The sequence below is a fragment of the Phalangium opilio genome, unplaced genomic scaffold (assembly GCF_054372755.1).
Source record: "Phalangium opilio isolate 3A_F unplaced genomic scaffold, DU_Popi_V2 ptg000017l_1, whole genome shotgun sequence".
NCBI lineage: Eukaryota > Metazoa > Arthropoda > Arachnida > Opiliones > Phalangiidae > Phalangium > Phalangium opilio.
Window position 1 is genome coordinate 14,381,601 of NW_028324151.1, and position 21,636 is coordinate 14,403,236.

Below are 21,636 nucleotides of genomic sequence, written 5' to 3' on the forward strand. Positions count from 1 at the left end.
CTCAAACCACAGGACACACCTTAAAGTTTCGTTACTTGCCCGCTGCTGGCGCTTAAATCACCCTGCCAATTCAAAATGAGGGAAATGCCGTAGGTGGCGCCGTGATCGGACCTAATAAGAAGTTGGCTAACAGAGATGGTTCCGGATATGGTTAGAGTCCAATACTTCCCAGGATAAGAAGTCATAAACTTCTGGTATTAGCATGAATTTATTTATTAACCTGCCCTGTTGATGTCAGTGGCGGCGTCGTGAAAGCGTACACCTTTGGCAGTATAAAAATTTTCGTTCGTCAGTAACGGGAAAGTGAATTGGAGAGGATTGTGGTGAATTGATATTTTTCGTTAGTGTATTTTAAAAGGAAGGAGATTATCTCATTAAGTTTAAGAATAACCAGGGATCCATGTAATTTTAGATGAAGAATAGAGAACGGTTAGCCTTTACTTCAGTCCGACTCATAGCCCAATATAGAGCGCCTCCATTCTAGAGAACTGCAGAGAACAAAATATCTGTGTCCGATCCGTTTCATTTCCGTAACCGTAAGATATTTTTTTCCTTTTTCCGTTCCGTTTCCACAACTCCTTCATTAGCTCTTCCGTTTCCGTTATATAGATCTTTCTTCCTTCCGATTTCGTTTTAAGTCGGCGGAACGGAACGGACTCCGCGAAAAACGGAAAAAATTCCGTTCCGTGCAACTCTCTACTCCATTCAACACGAAAAGAAAGTTGGCCCACTTAAAGTACGTTTTGATGACGTTGCTAACGAGGACGGCGAAAAATACGTAGCTCCTTTTTACCTCCCCCACCGTCCCGGGGAAGGAGGTCCCTCAAATTACTATGTTCTCTATTCCTGCTTCTAAAATCCATGACATAAGATTTAATTGTACTAGTAAGGCATTGTGAAGTGTGTTTTACGTTTGTTCGTATATTTAAAGCGAGAGAGAATTATCGTACTGCCTTAATTTAAATGGCAGGTTTCCTACTCCCTTCAAAATGTCTCTCACTCTCACCCGTCGACAATAAGGATTTCACGCTCTCAATACTGCTCCGCTATATAAACATTCGACGAAATCGTGGGGAATTTTAAAAGCAAAAGGAAGTATTTTTAGAATGGTCCACCTAGCCCCTAAAGGGGCATTATTGACAGAAATTAAGTGTGTTTTGCCAATCCAATAGCAGCACCAAATTTATCCCCTCACTGCCAAATTGAAAGAGAGAGAGAGGGATGAAATGGAAATCCCCATACCTATAACATTGCCTCGGCACCGAAGTCCTCCCAGCCTCCTCGGTATTTATTTATTTATACAATACAATTGCCCACAGAGCCAGCTGAGTGGCTTAAGCATGAGCAGCGACAATAACATGCGTTTCCTATGAGAGATAACAGAATATATATATACATTTTTAAAGAGAACAATTAAGTAAAGATACAATTGGAATGGAGGGGCCTGCTATAGGGGGAGGCAAGTGTGGCGAAACAAACGATCAAGAAACTAAGCTAAGGTATAGACTTAAAATACTCGGATAATTTACGGCGAAATTGGGACTTATCGGTAATAATAACGAGATCAGGGGTAAAGAGTTCCAGTCATTAATGACGGCAGTAGTAAAATGAGTTTGACGAAAGGTAGTTAGAGCCCTAGGCTTAAATAATTTGTGAGAGTGACCACGGGTGCGAATTACGGGTAAAATAGTCGGAGAAGGCGGAGGCAAGGTGACCATGAATAAAGTCATGAACGAGGCAGAGATTATTAATTTTGAGGCGGGTGGGGACAGGTTCAAGGTGTAGTAATGAGAGCCTAAGCGGGGCTGGGCGATTGCAGATTTGATTGGGGAGCTTCGAGTACGCATTTTGAGCCAATTGTAATGTGTGAAGGTCATTAGAGAGGTGGGGTGACCAAATTGGGGAGCAAAAATCAAATATAGGGAGAACAAGGGAAGAATAAAGCGTTTGTATTAGGGGTAATGTTACGTCTTATCATGCTCGTGATGCTCCGCACCCGTTTAGCTACCATTGAGAAGTCGGCTGACATTTTAAGCAGGGGGTCTACAAGGACGCCCAGATCGCGTTCGCAGGTGGACATAGCTAGAGCATCATTATTAATCGTGTAATCAAATAGTGGACGGCCAAGAAGGAGAATCTTGCATTTCGCAATGTTAAATGTCAGCCCGTGAACCCTACCCCAATGGACAACCGCGTCGAGGTCGCGTTGGAGGGTTGCGCTGTTTGCTGAATTATCAATGAGATGGTAGAGTTTGGCATCGTCAGCAAATAGGACTAAGGAAGAGCTTGTAACAACTGAAGGCATAGAGTTAATGAGCACATTGAAAAGTAATGGTCCAAAAATGGAGCCCTGTGGGACCCCTTTTTCAATGCACTGCCAATCAGTCGTGAATCCGTGTAGAACTACGCGCTGCTTGCGGCCAGTGAGGTATTGGGAAAGCCACTTGAGAGCACCGCCCACGACACCAGCATCGTAGAGGGCGCTATGGGGAATAGAATCGAAGGCTGAAGTCTAAGTAAAGAAAGTCGACTGAGTGGCCCGCATCGAGCCATTGTGTCCAGTCGTTAGTGGCGTGGAGCAGGTTCGTTAAGCACGAGCGATGAGGAAGGAAACCATGCTGGGCGTGTGAGAAGAAATCTTTTCCAACGAGGTAGGAACGGAGCTGTTCGTGGACGAGACTCTCACATAGTTTAGATACCTGATTGAGAGTGCTACGCGTTTATGTAGGGTCGTGCAGTACAGAATCGTAAAGAACCCCTGTGTCTTCAAAATCGAAGCTAGTTTTCACACAAATACAATGGTGCTAAGAGTTAGCACTTGACAATGGCCTACTGAAGTGTAGGGGCGTTCGAAAGGTCCGTAACTAGTTGACCATACCATAAGAATTAAATTTGAAAGTTTCTGGGAAAATAATTCACTGGGAATTCACCATAAATATAGGATACCTGCTTCTAAATTTAGTCATAGAGCAAGAGCCCCTTAAGAAAAACCAGGGGCAAGAAAGTTTCTGAATTTTTTTTTTTGGATTGGGCTATTTCGACATTACCGGTTTCCGTTAAAAGTTTGCAATAGACAACTGTGAAATAGATAAAATATGAAAGAGGAATGCGTAACTAAAATAATACTTTTTCTCGTGTCTGGCGGCAAACGATGAAGAGAAACATATTTTAAAGGATTTATTCACCCCACAATTTGCAAAGCTCTAGAAATTAAAAGCTTAAGCTTCTGTCGAATCTCTTCTACATAAAGAAAGGCCGATTTCTATGTCTCAGCTTTTGCCAAACTCGATGTATGGAGGCTATTGCGCTAAAGTTTAAGTAACTAAAAACTGACGAAGTTTACTTACATCCAATCCATTTTGTCTCGTTTCCTTTTGACCGATTTCTTGGTCAATGAGGGCGCGGAAGTGAGTTTCCATTTTTTCCCGTTCCTCTTCAACTCAACGAAATCTAAATATAATTTGGAAAAAGAATTAAATATTATATACTGTACGTATATAGTATATAGTAGGGGTGTGCGAATAGTTAGGCCCTGGCGATCTTTTTACTTCCCGATTAATCGCGAATAGTTAGACCACCTAATACTCTCGCGAATACTTAGACCACCTAATACTCTCGCGAATACTTAGACCACCTAATACTCTCGCGAATACTTAGACCACCTAATACTCTCGCGAATACTTAGACCACCTAATACTCTCGCGAATACTTAGACCACCTAATACTCTCGCGAATACTTAGACCACCTAATACTCTCGCGAATACTTAGACCACCTAATACTCTCGCGAATACTTAGACCACCTAATACTCTCGCGAATACTTAGACCACCTAATACTCTCGCGAATACTTAGACCACCTAATACTCTCGCGTATAGTTAGACCACCTAATACTCTCGCGAATAGTTAGACCACCTAATACTCTCGCGAATAGTTAGACCACCTATTACTCTCGCGAATAGTTAGACCACCTAATACTCTCGCGAATACTTAGACCACCTAATACTCTCGCGAATACTTAGACCACCTAATACTCTCGCGAATACTTAGATCACCTAATACTCTCGCGAATACTTAGACCACCTAATACTCTCGCGAATACTTAGACCACCAAATACTCTCGCGAATACTTAGACCACCTAATACTCTCGCGAATACTTAGACCACCTAATACTCTCGCGAATACTTAGACCACCTAATACTCTCGCGAATACTTAGACCACCTAATACTCTCGCGAATACTTAGACCACCTAATACTCTCGCGAATACTTAGACCACCTAATACTCTCGCGAATACTTAGACCACCTAATACTCTCGCGAATAGTTAGACCACCTAATACTCTCGAGAATAGTTAGACCACATAATACTCTCGCGAATAGTTAGACCACCTAAAACTCTCGCGAATAGTTAGACCACCTAATACTCGCGAATAGTTAGACCACCTAATACTCTCGCGAATAGTTAGACCACCTAATACTTTCGCGAATAGTTAGACCACCTAATACTCTCGCGAATACTTAGACCTAAAACTCTCGCGAATAGTTAGACCACCTAATACTCTCGCGAATACTTAGACCTAATACTCTCGTGAATACTTAGACATAATACTCTCGCGAATACTAAGACCAGCTAATACTCTCGCGAATACTTAGACCACCTAATACTCTCGCGAATACTTAGACCACCTAATACTCTCGCGAATACTTAGACCACCTAATACTCTCGCGAATACTTAGACCACCTAATACTCTCGCGAATACTTAGACCACCTAATACTCTCGCGAATACTTAGACCAGCTAATACTCTCGCGAATACTTAGACCAGCTAATACTCTCGCGAATACTTAGACCAGCTAATACTCTCGCGAATACTTAGACCAGCTAATACTCTCGCGAATACTTAGACCAGCTAATACTCTCGCGAATACTTAGACCAGCTAATACTCTCGCGAATACTTAGACCAGCTAATACTCTCGCGAATACTTAGACCAGCTAATACTCTCGCGAATACTTAGACCAGCTAATACTCTCGCGAATACTTAGACCAGCTAATACTCTCGCGAATACTTAGACCAGCTAATACTCTCGCGAATACTTAGACCAGCTAATACTCTCGCGAATACTTAGACCAGCTAATACTCTCGCGAATACTTAGACCAGCTAATACTCTCGCGAATACTTAGACCAGCTAATACTCTCGCGAATACTTAGACCAGCTAACACTCTCGCGAATACTTAGACCAGCTAATACTCTCGCGAATACTAAGACCAGCTAATACTCTCGCGAATACTTAGACCAGCTAATACTCTCGCGACTACTTAGACCACCTAATACTCTCGCGACTACTTAGACCACCTAATACTCTCGCGAATAGTTAGACCACCTAATACTCTCGCGAATACTTAAACCTAATACTCTCGCGAATACTTAGACCTAATACTCTCGCGAATACTTAGACCTAATACTCTCGCGAATACTTAGACCTAATACTCTCACGAATTTTTAGACCTAATACTCTCACGAATACTTAGACCACCTAATACTCTCGCGAATACTTAGACCACCTAATACTCTCGCGAATACTTAGACCACCTAATACTCTCGCGAATACTTAGACCACCTAATACTCTCGCGAATACTTAGACCACCTAATACTCTCGCGAATACTTAGACCACCTAAAACTCTCGCGAATAGTTAGACCACCTAATACTCGCGAATAGTTAGACCACCTAATACTCTCGCGAATAGTTAGACCACCTAATACTTTCGCGAATAGTTAGACCACCTAATACTCTCGCGAATACTTAGACCTAAAACTCTCGCGAATAGTTAGACCACCTAATACTCTCGCGAATACTTAGACCTAATACTCTCGTGAATACTTAGACATAATACTCTCGCGAATACTAAGACCAGCTAATACTCTCGCGAATACTTAGACCACCTAATACTCTCGCGAATACTTAGACCACCTAATACTCTCGCGAATACTTAGACCACCTAATACTCTCGCGAATACTTAGACCACCTAATACTCTCGCGAATACTTAGACCACCTAATACTCTCGCGAATACTTAGACCAGCTAATACTCTCGCGAATACTTAGACCAGCTAATACTCTCGCGAATACTTAGACCAGCTAATACTCTCGCGAATACTTAGACCAGCTAATACTCTCGCGAATACTTAGACCAGCTAATACTCTCGCGAATACTTAGACCAGCTAATACTCTCGCGAATACTTAGACCAGCTAATACTCTCGCGAATACTTAGACCAGCTAATACTCTCGCGAATACTTAGACCAGCTAATACTCTCGCGAATACTTAGACCAGCTAATACTCTCGCGAATACTTAGACCAGCTAATACTCTCGCGAATACTTAGACCAGCTAATACTCTCGCGAATACTTAGACCAGCTAATACTCTCGCGAATACTTAGACCAGCTAATACTCTCGCGAATACTTAGACCAGCTAATACTCTCGCGAATACTTAGACCAGCTAATACTCTCGCGAATACTTAGACCAGCTAATACTCTCGCGAATACTAAGACCAGCTAATACTCTCGCGAATACTTAGACCAGCTAATACTCTCGCGACTACTTAGACCACCTAATACTCTCGCGACTACTTAGACCACCTAATACTCTCGCGAATAGTTAGACCACCTAATACTCTCGCGAATACTTAAACCTAATACTCTCGCGAATACTTAGACCTAATACTCTCGCGAATACTTAGACCTAATACTCTCGCGAATACTTAGACCTAATACTCTCACGAATTTTTAGACCTAATACTCTCACGAATACTTAGACCACCTAATACTCTCGCGAATACTTAGACCACCTAATACTCTCGCGAATACTTAGACCACCTAATACTCTCGCGAATACTTAGACCACCTAATACTCTCGCGAATACTTAGACCACCTAATACTCTCGCGAATACTTAGACCACCTAATACTCTCGCGAATAGTTAGACCACCTAATACTCTCGAGAATAGTTAGACCACATAATACTCTCGCGAATAGTTAGACCACCTAATACTCTCGCGAATAGTTAGACCACCTAATACTCGCGAATAGTTAGACCACCTAATACTCTCGCGAATAGTTAGACCACCTAATACTTTCGCGAATAGTTAGACCACCTAATACTCTCGCGAATACTTAGACCTAATACTCTCGCGAATAGTTAGACCACCTAATACTCTCGCGAATACTTAGACCTAATACTCTCGTGAATACTTAGACATAATACTCTCGCGAATACTAAGACCAGCTAATACTCTCGCGAATACTTAGACCACCTAATACTCTCGCGAATACTTAGACCACCTAATATTCTCGCGAATACTTAGACCACCTAATACTCTCGCGAATACTTAGACCACCTAATACTCTCGCGAATACTTAGACCAGCTAATACTCTCGCGAATACTTAGACCAGCTAATACTCTCGCGAATACTTAGACCAGCTAATACTCTCGCGAATACTTAGACCAGCTAATACTCTCGCGAATACTTAGACCAGCTAATACTCTCGCGAATACTTAGACCACCTAATACTCTCGCGAATACTTAGACCACCTAATACTCTCGCGAATACTTAGAGCACCTAATACTCTCGCGAATACTTAGACCACCTAATACTCTCGCGAATACTTAGACCACCTAATACTCTCGCGAATACTTAGACCACCTAATACTCTCGCGAATACTTTGACCACCTAATACTCTCGCGTATAGTTAGACCACCTAATACTCTCGCGAATAGTTAGACCACCTAATACTCTCGCGAATAGTTAGACCACCTATTACTCTCGCGAATAGTTAGACCACCTAATACTCTCGCGAATACTTAGACCACCTAATACTCTCGCGAATACTTAGACCACCTAATACTCTCGCGAATACTTAGATCACCTAATACTCTCGCGAATACTTAGACCACCTAATACTCTCGCGAATACTTAGACCACCTAATACTCTCGCGAATACTTAGACCACCTAATACTCTCGCGAATACTTAGACCACCTAATACTCTCGCGAATACTTAGACCACCTAATACTCTCGCGAATACTTAGACCACCCAATACTCTCGCGAATACTTAGACCACCTAATACTCTCGCGAATACTTAGACCACCTAATACTCTCGCGAATACTTAGACCACCTAATACTCTCGCGAATAGTTAGACCACCTAATACTCTCGAGAATAGTTAGACCACATAATACTCTCGCGAATAGTTAGACCACCTAAAACTCTCGCGAATAGTTAGACCACCTAATACTCGCGAATAGTTAGACCACCTAATACTCTCGCGAATAGTTAGACCACCTAATACTTTCGCGAATAGTTAGACCACCTAATACTCTCGCGAATACTTAGACCTAATACTCTCGCGAATAGTTAGACCACCTAATACTCTCGCGAATACTTAGACCTAATACTCTCGTGAATACTTAGACATAATACTCTCGCGAATACTAAGACCAGCTAATACTCTCGCGAATACTTAGACCAGCTAATACTCTCGCGAATACTTAGACCAGCTAATACTCTCGCGAATACTTAGACCAGCTAATACTCTCGCGAATACTTAGACCAGCTAATACTCTCGCGAATACTTAGACCAGCTAATACTCTCGCGAATACTTAGACCAGCTAATACTCTCGCGAATACTTAGACCAGCTAATACTCTCGCGAATACTTAGACCAGCTAATACTCTCGCGAATACTTAGACCAGCTAATACTCTCGCGAATACTTAGACCAGCTAATACTCTCGCGAATACTTAGACCAGCTAATACTCTCGCGAATACTTAGACCAGCTAATACTCTCGCGAATACTTAGACCAGCTAATACTCTCGCGAATACTTAGACCACCTAATACTCTCGCGAATACTTAGACCACCTAATACTCTCGCGAATACTTAGATCACCTAATACTCTCGCGAATACTTAGACCAGCTAATACTCTCGCGACTACTTAGACCACCTAATACTCTCGCGACTACTTAGACCACCTAATACTCTCGCGAATAGTTAGACCACCTAATACTCTCGCGAATACTTAAACCTAATACTCTCGCGAATACTTAGACCTAATACTCTCGCGAATACTTAGACCTAATACTCTCGCGAATACTTAGACCTAATACTCTCACGAATTTTTAGACCTAATACTCTCACGAATACTTAGACCACCTAATACTCTCGCGAATACTTAGACCACCTAATACTCTCGCGAATACTTAGACCACCTAATACTCTCGCGAATACTTAGACCACCTAATACTCTCGCGAATACTTAGACCACCTAATACTCTCGCGAATACTTAGACCACCTAAAACTCTCGCGAATAGTTAGACCACCTAATACTCGCGAATAGTTAGACCACCTAATACTCTCGCGAATAGTTAGACCACCTAATACTTTCGCGAATAGTTAGACCACCTAATACTCTCGCGAATACTTAGACCTAAAACTCTCGCGAATAGTTAGACCACCTAATACTCTCGCGAATACTTAGACCTAATACTCTCGCGAATAGTTAGACCACCTAAAACTCTCGCGAATAGTTAGACCACCTAATACTCGCGAATAGTTAGACCACCTAATACTCTCGCGAATAGTTAGACCACCTAATACTTTCGCGAATAGTTAGACCACCTAATACTCTCGCGAATACTTAGACCTAATACTCTCGCGAATAGTTAGACCACCTAATACTCTCGCGAATACTTAGACCTAATACTCTCGTGAATACTTAGACATAATACTCTCGCGAATACTAAGACCAGCTAATACTCTCGCGAATACTTAGACCAGCTAATACTCTCGCGAATACTTAGACCAGCTAATACTCTCGCGAATACTTAGACCAGCTAATACTCTCGCGAATACTTAGACCAGCTAATACTCTCGCGAATACTTAGACCAGCTAATACTCTCGCGAATACTTAGACCAGCTAATACTCTCGCGAATACTTAGACCAGCTAATACTCTCGCGAATACTTAGACCAGCTAATACTCTCGCGAATACTTAGACCAGCTAATACTCTCGCGAATACTTAGACCAGCTAATACTCTCGCGAATACTTAGACCAGCTAATACTCTCGCGAATACTTAGACCAGCTAATACTCTCGCGAATACTTAGACCAGCTAATACTCTCGCGAATACTTAGACCAGCTAATACTCTCGCGAATACTTAGACCAGCTAATACTCTCGCGAATACTAAGACCAGCTAATACTCTCGCGAATACTTAGACCAGCTAATACTCTCGCGACTACTTAGACCACCTAATACTCTCGCGACTACTTAGACCACCTAATACTCTCGCGAATAGTTAGACCACCTAATACTCTCGCGAATACTTAAACCTAATACTCTCGCGAATACTTAGACCTAATACTCTCGCGAATACTTAGACCTAATACTCTCGCGAATACTTAGACCTAATACTCTCACGAATTTTTAGACCTAATACTCTCACGAATACTTAGACCACCTAATACTCTCGCGAATACTTAGACCACCTAATACTCTCGCGAATACTTAGACCACCTAATACTCTCGCGAATACTTAGACCACCTAATACTCTCGCGAATACTTAGACCACCTAATACTCTCGCGAATACTTAGACCACCTAAAACTCTCGCGAATAGTTAGACCACCTAATACTCGCGAATAGTTAGACCACCTAATACTCTCGCGAATAGTTAGACCACCTAATACTTTCGCGAATAGTTAGACCACCTAATACTCTCGCGAATACTTAGACCTAAAACTCTCGCGAATAGTTAGACCACCTAATACTCTCGCGAATACTTAGACCTAATACTCTCGTGAATACTTAGACATAATACTCTCGCGAATACTAAGACCAGCTAATACTCTCGCGAATACTTAGACCACCTAATACTCTCGCGAATACTTAGACCACCTAATACTCTCGCGAATACTTAGACCACCTAATACTCTCGCGAATACTTAGACCACCTAATACTCTCGCGAATACTTAGACCACCTAATACTCTCGCGAATACTTAGACCAGCTAATACTCTCGCGAATACTTAGACCAGCTAATACTCTCGCGAATACTTAGACCAGCTAATACTCTCGCGAATACTTAGACCAGCTAATACTCTCGCGAATACTTAGACCAGCTAATACTCTCGCGAATACTTAGACCAGCTAATACTCTCGCGAATACTTAGACCAGCTAATACTCTCGCGAATACTTAGACCAGCTAATACTCTCGCGAATACTTAGACCAGCTAATACTCTCGCGAATACTTAAACCAGCTAATACTCTCGCGAATACTTAGACCAGCTAATACTCTCGCGAATACTTAGACCAGCTAATACTCTCGCGAATACTTAGACCAGCTAATACTCTCGCGAATACTTAGACCAGCTAATACTCTCGCGAATACTTAGACCAGCTAATACTCTCGCGAATACTTAGACCAGCTAATACTCTCGCGAATACTTAGACCAGCTAATACTCTCGCGAATACTAAGACCAGCTAATACTCTCGCGAATACTTAGACCAGCTAATACTCTCGCGACTACTTAGACCACCTAATACTCTCGCGACTACTTAGACCACCTAATACTCTCGCGAATAGTTAGACCACCTAATACTCTCGCGAATACTTAAACCTAATACTCTCGCGAATACTTAGACCTAATACTCTCGCGAATACTTAGACCTAATACTCTCGCGAATACTTAGACCTAATACTCTCACGAATTTTTAGACCTAATACTCTCACGAATACTTAGACCACCTAATACTCTCGCGAATACTTAGACCACCTAATACTCTCGCGAATACTTAGACCACCTAATACTCTCGCGAATACTTAGACCACCTAATACTCTCGCGAATACTTAGACCACCTAATACTCTCGCGAATACTTAGACCACCTAATACTCTCGCGAATAGTTAGACCACCTAATACTCTCGAGAATAGTTAGACCACATAATACTCTCGCGAATAGTTAGACCACCTAATACTCTCGCGAATACTTAGACCACCTAATACTCGCGAATAGTTAGACCACCTAATACTCTCGCGAATAGTTAGACCACCTAATACTTTCGCGAATAGTTAGACCACCTAATACTCTCGCGAATACTTAGACCTAATACTCTCGCGAATAGTTAGACCACCTAATACTCTCGCGAATACTTAGACCTAATACTCTCGTGAATACTTAGACATAATACTCTCGCGAATACTAAGACCAGCTAATACTCTCGCGAATACTTAGACCACCTAATACTCTCGCGAATACTTAGACCACCTAATACTCTCGCGAATACTTAGACCACCTAATACTCTCGCGAATACTTAGACCACCTAATACTCTCGCGAATACTTAGACCACCTAATACTCTCGCGAATACTTAGACCAGCTAATACTCTCGCGAATACTTAGACCAGCTAATACTCTCGCGAATACTTAGACCAGCTAATACTCTCGCGAATACTTAGACCAGCTAATACTCTCGCGAATACTTAGACCAGCTAATACTCTCGCGAATACTTAGACCAGCTAATACTCTCGCGAATACTTAGACCAGCTAATACTCTCGCGAATACTTAGACCAGCTAATACTCTCGCGAATACTTAGACCAGCTAATACTCTCGCGAATACTTAGACCAGCTAATACTCTCGCGAATACTTAGACCAGCTAATACTCTCGCGAATACTTAGACCAGCTAATACTCTCGCGAATACTTAGACCAGCTAATACTCTCGCGAATACTTAGACCAGCTAATACTCTCGCGAATACTTAGACCAGCTAATACTCTCGCGAATACTTAGACCAGCTAATACTCTCGCGAATACTTAGACCAGCTAATACTCTCGCGAATACTAAGACCAGCTAATACTCTCGCGAATACTTAGACCAGCTAATACTCTCGCGACTACTTAGACCACCTAATACTCTCGCGACTACTTAGACCACCTAATACTCTCGCGAATAGTTAGACCACCTAATACTCTCGCGAATACTTAAACCTAATACTCTCGCGAATACTTAGACCTAATACTCTCGCGAATACTTAGACCTAATACTCTCGCGAATACTTAGACCTAATACTCTCACGAATTTTTAGACCTAATACTCTCACGAATACTTAGACCACCTAATACTCTCGCGAATACTTAGACCACCTAATACTCTCGCGAATACTTAGACCACCTAATACTCTCGCGAATACTTAGACCACCTAATACTCTCGCGAATACTTAGACCACCTAATACTCTCGCGAATACTTAGACCACCTAATACTCTCGCGAATAGTTAGACCACCTAATACTCTCGAGAATAGTTAGACCACATAATACTCTCGCGAATAGTTAGACCACCTAATACTCTCGCGAATACTTAGACCACCTAATACTCGCGAATAGTTAGACCACCTAATACTCTCGCGAATAGTTAGACCACCTAATACTTTCGCGAATAGTTAGACCACCTAATACTCTCGCGAATACTTAGACCTAATACTCTCGCGAATAGTTAGACCACCTAATACTCTCGCGAATACTTAGACCTAATACTCTCGTGAATACTTAGACATAATACTCTCGCGAATACTAAGACCAGCTAATACTCTCGCGAATACTTAGACCACCTAATACTCTCGCGAATACTTAGACCACCTAATATTCTCGCGAATACTTAGACCACCTAATACTCTCGCGAATACTTAGACCACCTAATACTCTCGCGAATACTTAGACCAGCTAATACTCTCGCGAATACTTAGACCAGCTAATACTCTCGCGAATACTTAGACCAGCTAATACTCTCGCGAATACTTAGACCAGCTAATACTCTCGCGAATACTTAGACCAGCTAATACTCTCGCGAATACTTAGACCACCTAATACTCTCGCGAATACTTAGACCACCTAATACTCTCGCGAATACTTAGACCACCTAATACTCTCGCGAATACTTAGACCACCTAATACTCTCGCGAATACTTAGACCACCTAATACTCTCGCGAATACTTAGACCACCTAATACTCTCGCGAATACTTTGACCACCTAATACTCTCGCGTATAGTTAGACCACCTAATACTCTCGCGAATAGTTAGACCACCTAATACTCTCGCGAATAGTTAGACCACCTATTACTCTCGCGAATAGTTAGACCACCTAATACTCTCGCGAATACTTAGACCACCTAATACTCTCGCGAATACTTAGACCACCTAATACTCTCGCGAATACTTAGATCACCTAATACTCTCGCGAATACTTAGACCACCTAATACTCTCGCGAATACTTAGACCACCTAATACTCTCGCGAATACTTAGACCACCTAATACTCTCGCGAATACTTAGACCACCTAATACTCTCGCGAATACTTAGACCACCTAATACTCTCGCGAATACTTAGACCACCTAATACTCTCGCGAATACTTAGACCACCTAATACTCTCGCGAATACTTAGACCACCTAATACTCTCGCGAATACTTAGACCACCTAATACTCTCGCGAATAGTTAGACCACCTAATACTCTCGAGAATAGTTAGACCACATAATACTCTCGCGAATAGTTAGACCACCTAAAACTCTCGCGAATAGTTAGACCACCTAATACTCTCGCGAATACTTAGACCACCTAATACTCTCGCGAATACTTAGACCACCTAATACTCTCGCGAATACTTAGACCACCTAATACTCTCGCGAATACTTAGACCACCTAATACTCTCGCGAATACTTAGACCAGCTAATACTCTCGCGAATACTTAGACCAGCTAATACTCTCGCGAATACTTAGACCAGCTAATACTCTCGCGAATACTTAGACCAGCTAATACTCTCGCGAATACTTAGACCAGCTAATACTCTCGCGAATACTTAGACCAGCTAATACTCTCGCGAATACTTAGACCAGCTAATACTCTCGCGAATACTTAGACCAGCTAATACTCTCGCGAATACTTAGACCAGCTAATACTCTCGCGAATACTTAGACCAGCTAATACTCTCGCGAATACTTAGACCAGCTAATACTCTCGCGAATACTTAGACCAGCTAATACTCTCGCGAATACTTAGACCAGCTAATACTCTCGCGAATACTTAGACCAGCTAATACTCTCGCGAATACTTAGACCAGCTAATACTCTCGCGAATACTTAGACCAGCTAATACTCTCGCGAATACTTAGACCAGCTAATACTCTCGCGAATACTAAGACCAGCTAATACTCTCGCGAATACTTAGACCAGCTAATACTCTCGCGACTACTTAGACCACCTAATACTCTCGCGACTACTTAGACCACCTAATACTCTCGCGAATAGTTAGACCACCTAATACTCTCGCGAATACTTAAACCTAATACTCTCGCGAATACTTAGACCTAATACTCTCGCGAATACTTAGACCTAATACTCTCGCGAATACTTAGACCTAATACTCTCACGAATTTTTAGACCTAATACTCTCACGAATACTTAGACCACCTAATACTCTCGCGAATACTTAGACCACCTAATACTCTCGCGAATACTTAGACCACCTAATACTCTCGCGAATACTTAGACCACCTAATACTCTCGCGAATACTTAGACCACCTAATACTCTCGCGAATACTTAGACCACCTAATACTCTCGCGAATAGTTAGACCACCTAATACTCTCGAGAATAGTTAGACCACATAATACTCTCGCGAATAGTTAGACCACCTAATACTCTCGCGAATACTTAGACCACCTAATACTCGCGAATAGTTAGACCACCTAATACTCTCGCGAATAGTTAGACCACCTAATACTTTCGCGAATAGTTAGACCACCTAATACTCTCGCGAATACTTAGACCTAATACTCTCGCGAATAGTTAGACCACCTAATACTCTCGCGAATACTTAGACCTAATACTCTCGTGAATACTTAGACATAATACTCTCGCGAATACTAAGACCAGCTAATACTCTCGCGAATACTTAGACCACCTAATACTCTCGCGAATACTTAGACCACCTAATACTCTCGCGAATACTTAGACCACCTAATACTCTCGCGAATACTTAGACCACCTAATACTCTCGCGAATACTTAGACCACCTAATACTCTCGCGAATACTTAGACCAGCTAATACTCTCGCGAATACTTAGACCAGCTAATACTCTCGCGAATACTTAGACCAGCTAATACTCTCGCGAATACTTAGACCAGCTAATACTCTCGCGAATACTTAGACCAGCTAATACTCTCGCGAATACTTAGACCAGCTAATACTCTCGCGAATACTTAGACCAGCTAATACTCTCGCGAATACTTAGACCAGCTAATACTCTCGCGAATACTTAGACCAGCTAATACTCTCGCGAATACTTAGACCAGCTAATACTCTCGCGAATACTTAGACCAGCTAATACTCTCGCGAATACTTAGACCAGCTAATACTCTCGCGAATACTTAGACCAGCTAATACTCTCGCGAATACTTAGACCAGCTAATACTCTCGCGAATACTTAGACCAGCTAATACTCTCGCGAATACTTAGACCAGCTAATACTCTCGCGAATACTTAGACCAGCTAATACTCTCGCGAATACTAAGACCAGCTAATACTCTCGCGAATACTTAGACCAGCTAATACTCTCGCGACTACTTAGACCACCTAATACTCTCGCGACTACTTAGACCACCTAATACTCTCGCGAATAGTTAGACCACCTAATACTCTCGCGAATACTTAAACCTAATACTCTCGCGAATACTTAGATCTAATACTCTCGCGAATACTTAGACCTAATACTCTCGCGAATACTTAGACCTAATACTCTCACGAATTTTTAGACCTAATACTCTCACGAATACTTAGACCACCTAATACTCTCGCGAATACTTAGACCACCTAATACTCTCGCGAATACTTAGACCACCTAATACTCTCGCGAATACTTAGACCACCTAATACTCTCGCGAATACTTAGACCACCTAATACTCTCGCGAATACTTAGACCACCTAATACTCTCGCGAATAGTTAGACCACCTAATACTCTCGAGAATAGTTAGACCACATAATACTCTCGCGAATAGTTAGACCACCTAATACTCTCGCGAATACTTAGACCACCTAATACTCGCGAATAGTTAGACCACCTAATACTCTCGCGAATAGTTAGACCACCTAATACTTTCGCGAATAGTTAGACCACCTAATACTCTCGCGAATACTTAGACCTAATACTCTCGCGAATAGTTAGACCACCTAATACTCTCGCGAATACTTAGACCTAATACTCTCGTGAATACTTAGACATAATACTCTCGCGAATACTAAGACCAGCTAATACTCTCGCGAATACTTAGACCACCTAATACTCTCGCGAATACTTAGACCACCTAATATTCTCGCGAATACTTAGACCACCTAATACTCTCGCGAATACTTAGACCACCTAATACTCTCGCGAATACTTAGACCAGCTAATACTCTCGCGAATACTTAGACCAGCTAATACTCTCGCGAATACTTAGACCAGCTAATACTCTCGCGAATACTTAGACCAGCTAATACTCTCGCGAATACTTAGACCAGCTAATACTCTCGCGAATACTTAGACCACCTAATACTCTCGCGAATACTTAGACCACCTAATACTCTCGCGAATACTTAGACCACCTAATACTCTCGCGAATACTTAGACCACCTAATACTCTCGCGAATACTTAGACCACCTAATACTCTCGCGAATACTTAGACCACCTAATACTCTCGCGAATACTTTGACCACCTAATACTCTCGCGTATAGTTAGACCACCTAATACTCTCGCGAATAGTTAGACCACCTAATACTCTCGCGAATAGTTAGACCACCTATTACTCTCGCGAATAGTTAGACCACCTAATACTCTCGCGAATACTTAGACCACCTAATACTCTCGCGAATACTTAGACCACCTAATACTCTCGCGAATACTTAGATCACCTAATACTCTCGCGAATACTTAGACCACCTAATACTCTCGCGAATACTTAGACCACCTAATACTCTCGCGAATACTTAGACCACCTAATACTCTCGCGAATACTTAGACCACCTAATACTCTCGCGAATACTTAGACCACCTAATACTCTCGCGAATACTTAGACCACCTAATACTCTCGCGAATACTTAGACCACCTAATACTCTCGCGAATACTTAGACCACCTAATACTCTCGCGAATACTTAGACCACCTAATACTCTCGCGAATAGTTAGACCACCTAATACTCTCGAGAATAGTTAGACCACATAATACTCTCGCGAATAGTTAGACCACCTAAAACTCTCGCGAATAGTTAGACCACCTAATACTCGCGAATAGTTAGACCACCTAATACTCTCGCGAATAGTTAGACCACCTAATACTTTCGCGAATAGTTAGACCACCTAATACTCTCGCGAATACTTAGACCTAATACTCTCGCGAATAGTTAGACCACCTAATACTCTCGCGAATACTTAGACCTAATACTCTCGTGAATACTTAGACATAATACTCTCGCGAATACTAAGACCAGCTAATACTCTCGCGAATACTTAGACCACCTAATACTCTCGCGAATACTTAGACCACATAATACTCTCGCGAATACTTAGCCCACCTAATACTCTCGCGAATACTTAGACCACCTAATACTCTCGCGAATACTTAGACCACCTAATACTCTCGCGAATACTTAGACCAGCTAATACTCTCGCGAATACTTAGACCAGCTAATACTCTCGCGAATACTTAGACCAGCTAATACTCTCGCGAATACTTAGACCAGCTAATACTCTCGCGAATACTTAGACCAGCTAATACTCTCGCGAATACTTAGACCAGCTAATACTCTCGCGAATACTTAGACCAGCTAATACTCTCGCGAATACTTAGACCAGCTAATACTCTCGCGAATACTAAGACCAGCTAATACTCTCGCGAATACTTAGACCAGCAAATACTCTCGCGACTACTTAGACCACCTAATACTCTCGCGACTACTTAGACCACCTAATACTCTCGCGAATAGTTAGACCACCTAATACTCTCGCGAATACTTAAACCTAATACTCTCGCGAATACTTAGACCTAATACTCTCGCGAATACTTAGACCTAATACTCTCGCGAATACTTAGACCTAATACTCTCACGAATTTTTAGACCTAATACTCTCACGAATACTTAGACCACCTAATACTCTCGCGAATACTTAGACCACCTAATACTCTCGCGAATACTTAGACCACCTAATACTCTCGCGAATACTTAGACCACCTAATACTCTCGCGAATACTTAGACCACCTAATACTCTCGCGAATACTTAGACCACCTAATACTCTCGCGAATACTTAGACCACCTAATACTCTCGCGAATAGTTAGACCACCTAATACTCTCGAGAATAGTTAGACCACATAATACTCTCGCGAATAGTTAGACCACCTAATACTCTCGCGAATAGTTAGACCACCTAATACTCGCGAATAGTTAGACCACCTAATACTCTCGCGAATAGTTAGACCACCTAATACTTTCGCGAATAGTTAGACCACCTAATACTCTCGCGAATACTTAGACCTAATACTCTCGCGAATAGTTAGACCACCTAATACTCTCGCGAATACTTAGACCTAATACTCTCGTGAATACTTAGACATAATACTCTCGCGAATACTAAGACCAGCTAATACTCTCGCGAATACTTAGACCACCTAATACTCTCGCGAATACTTAGACCACCTAATATTCTCGCGAATACTTAGACCAGCTAATACTCTCGCGAATACTTAGACCAGCTAATACTCTCGCGAATACTTAGACCAGCTAATACTCTCGCGAATACTTAGACCAGCTAATACTCTCGCGAATACTTAGACCAGCTAATACTCTCGCGAATACTTAGACCAGCTAATACTCTCGCGAATACTTAGACCAGCTAATACTCTCGCGAATACTTAGACCAGCTAATACTCTCGCGAATACTTAGACCAGCTAATACTCTCGCGACTACTTAGACCTAATACTCTCGCGACTACTTAGACCACCTAATACTCTCGCGAATAGTTAGACCACCTAATACTCTCGCGAATACTTAGACCTAATACTCTCGCGAATACTTAAACCTAATACTCTCGCGAATACTTAGACCTAATACTCTCGCGAATACTTAGACCTAATACTCACGCGAATTTTTAGACCTAATACTCTCGCGAATACTTAGACCACCTAATACTCTCGCGAATACTTAGACCACCTAATACTCTCGCGAATACTTAGACCACCTAATACTCTCGCGAATACTTAGACCAGCTAATACTCTCGCGAATACTTAGACCAGCTAATACTCTCGCGAATACTTAGACCAGCTAATACTCTCGCGAATACTTAGACCACCTAATACTCTCGCGAATACTTAGACCACCTAATACTCTCGCGAATACTTAGACCACCTAATACTCTCGCGAATAGTTAGACCACCTAATACTCTCGAGAATAGTTAGACCACATAATACTCTCGCGAATAGTTAGACCACCTAATACTCTCGCGAATAGTTAGACCACCTAATACTCGCGAATAGTTAGACCACCTAATACTCTCGCGAATAGTTAGACCACCTAATACTTTCGCGAATAGTTAGACCACCTAATACTCTCGCGAATACTTAGACCTAATACTCTCGCGAATAGTTAGACCACCTAATACTCTCGCGAATACTTAGACCTAATATTCTCGCGAATACTTAGACCACCTAATACTCTCGCGAATACTTAGACCACCTAATACTCTCGCGAATACTTAGACCAGCTAATACTCTCGCGAATACTTAGACCAGCTAATACTCTCGCGAATACTTAGACCAGCTAATACTCTCGCGAATACTTAGACCAGCTAATACTCTCGCGAATACTTAGACCAGCTAATACTCTCGCGAATACTTAGACCAGCTAATACTCTCGCGAATACTTAGACCAGGTAATACTCTCGCGAATACTTAGACCAGCTAATACTCTCGCGAATACTTAGACCAGCTAATACTCTCGCGAATACTTAGACCAGCTAATACTCTCGCGAATACTTAGACCAGCTAATACTCTCGCGAATACTTAGACCAGCTAATACTCTCGCGAATACTTAGACCAGCTAATACTCTCGCGAATACTTAGACCAGCTAATACTCTCGCGAATACTAAGACCAGCTAATACTCTCGCGAATACTTAGACCAGCTAATACTCTCGCGACTACTTAGACCTAATACTCTCGCGACTACTTAGACCACCTAATACTCTCGCGAATAGTTAGACCACCTAATACTCTCGCGAATACTTAGACCTAATACTCTCGCGAATACTTAAACCTAATACTCTCGCGAATACTTAGACCTAATACTCTCGCGAATACTTAGACCTAATACTCTCGCGAATTTTTAGACCTAATACTCTCACGAATACTTAGACCACCTAATACTCTCGCGAATACTTAGACCACCTAATACTCTCGCGAATACTTAGACCACCTAATACTCTCGCGAATACTTAGACCACCTAATACTC

The 21,636-nt window shown here is 42.0% G+C and overlaps 1 long non-coding RNA gene across 1 annotated transcript in view; it reads right to left on the bottom strand.

The window, feature by feature from the left end:
• Positions 1–1,687: 1,687 nt before the first annotated feature.
• The window catches only part of LOC149704568 (uncharacterized), a 154,513-nt gene continuing 134,564 nt past the window's right edge, over positions 1,688–21,636 (bottom strand). Inside the window, exon 4 of the long non-coding RNA XR_016381943.1 lies at positions 1,688–3,450. This is a non-coding gene — a long non-coding RNA (uncharacterized LOC149704568). The remainder of the gene's footprint in view (positions 3,451–21,636) is intronic.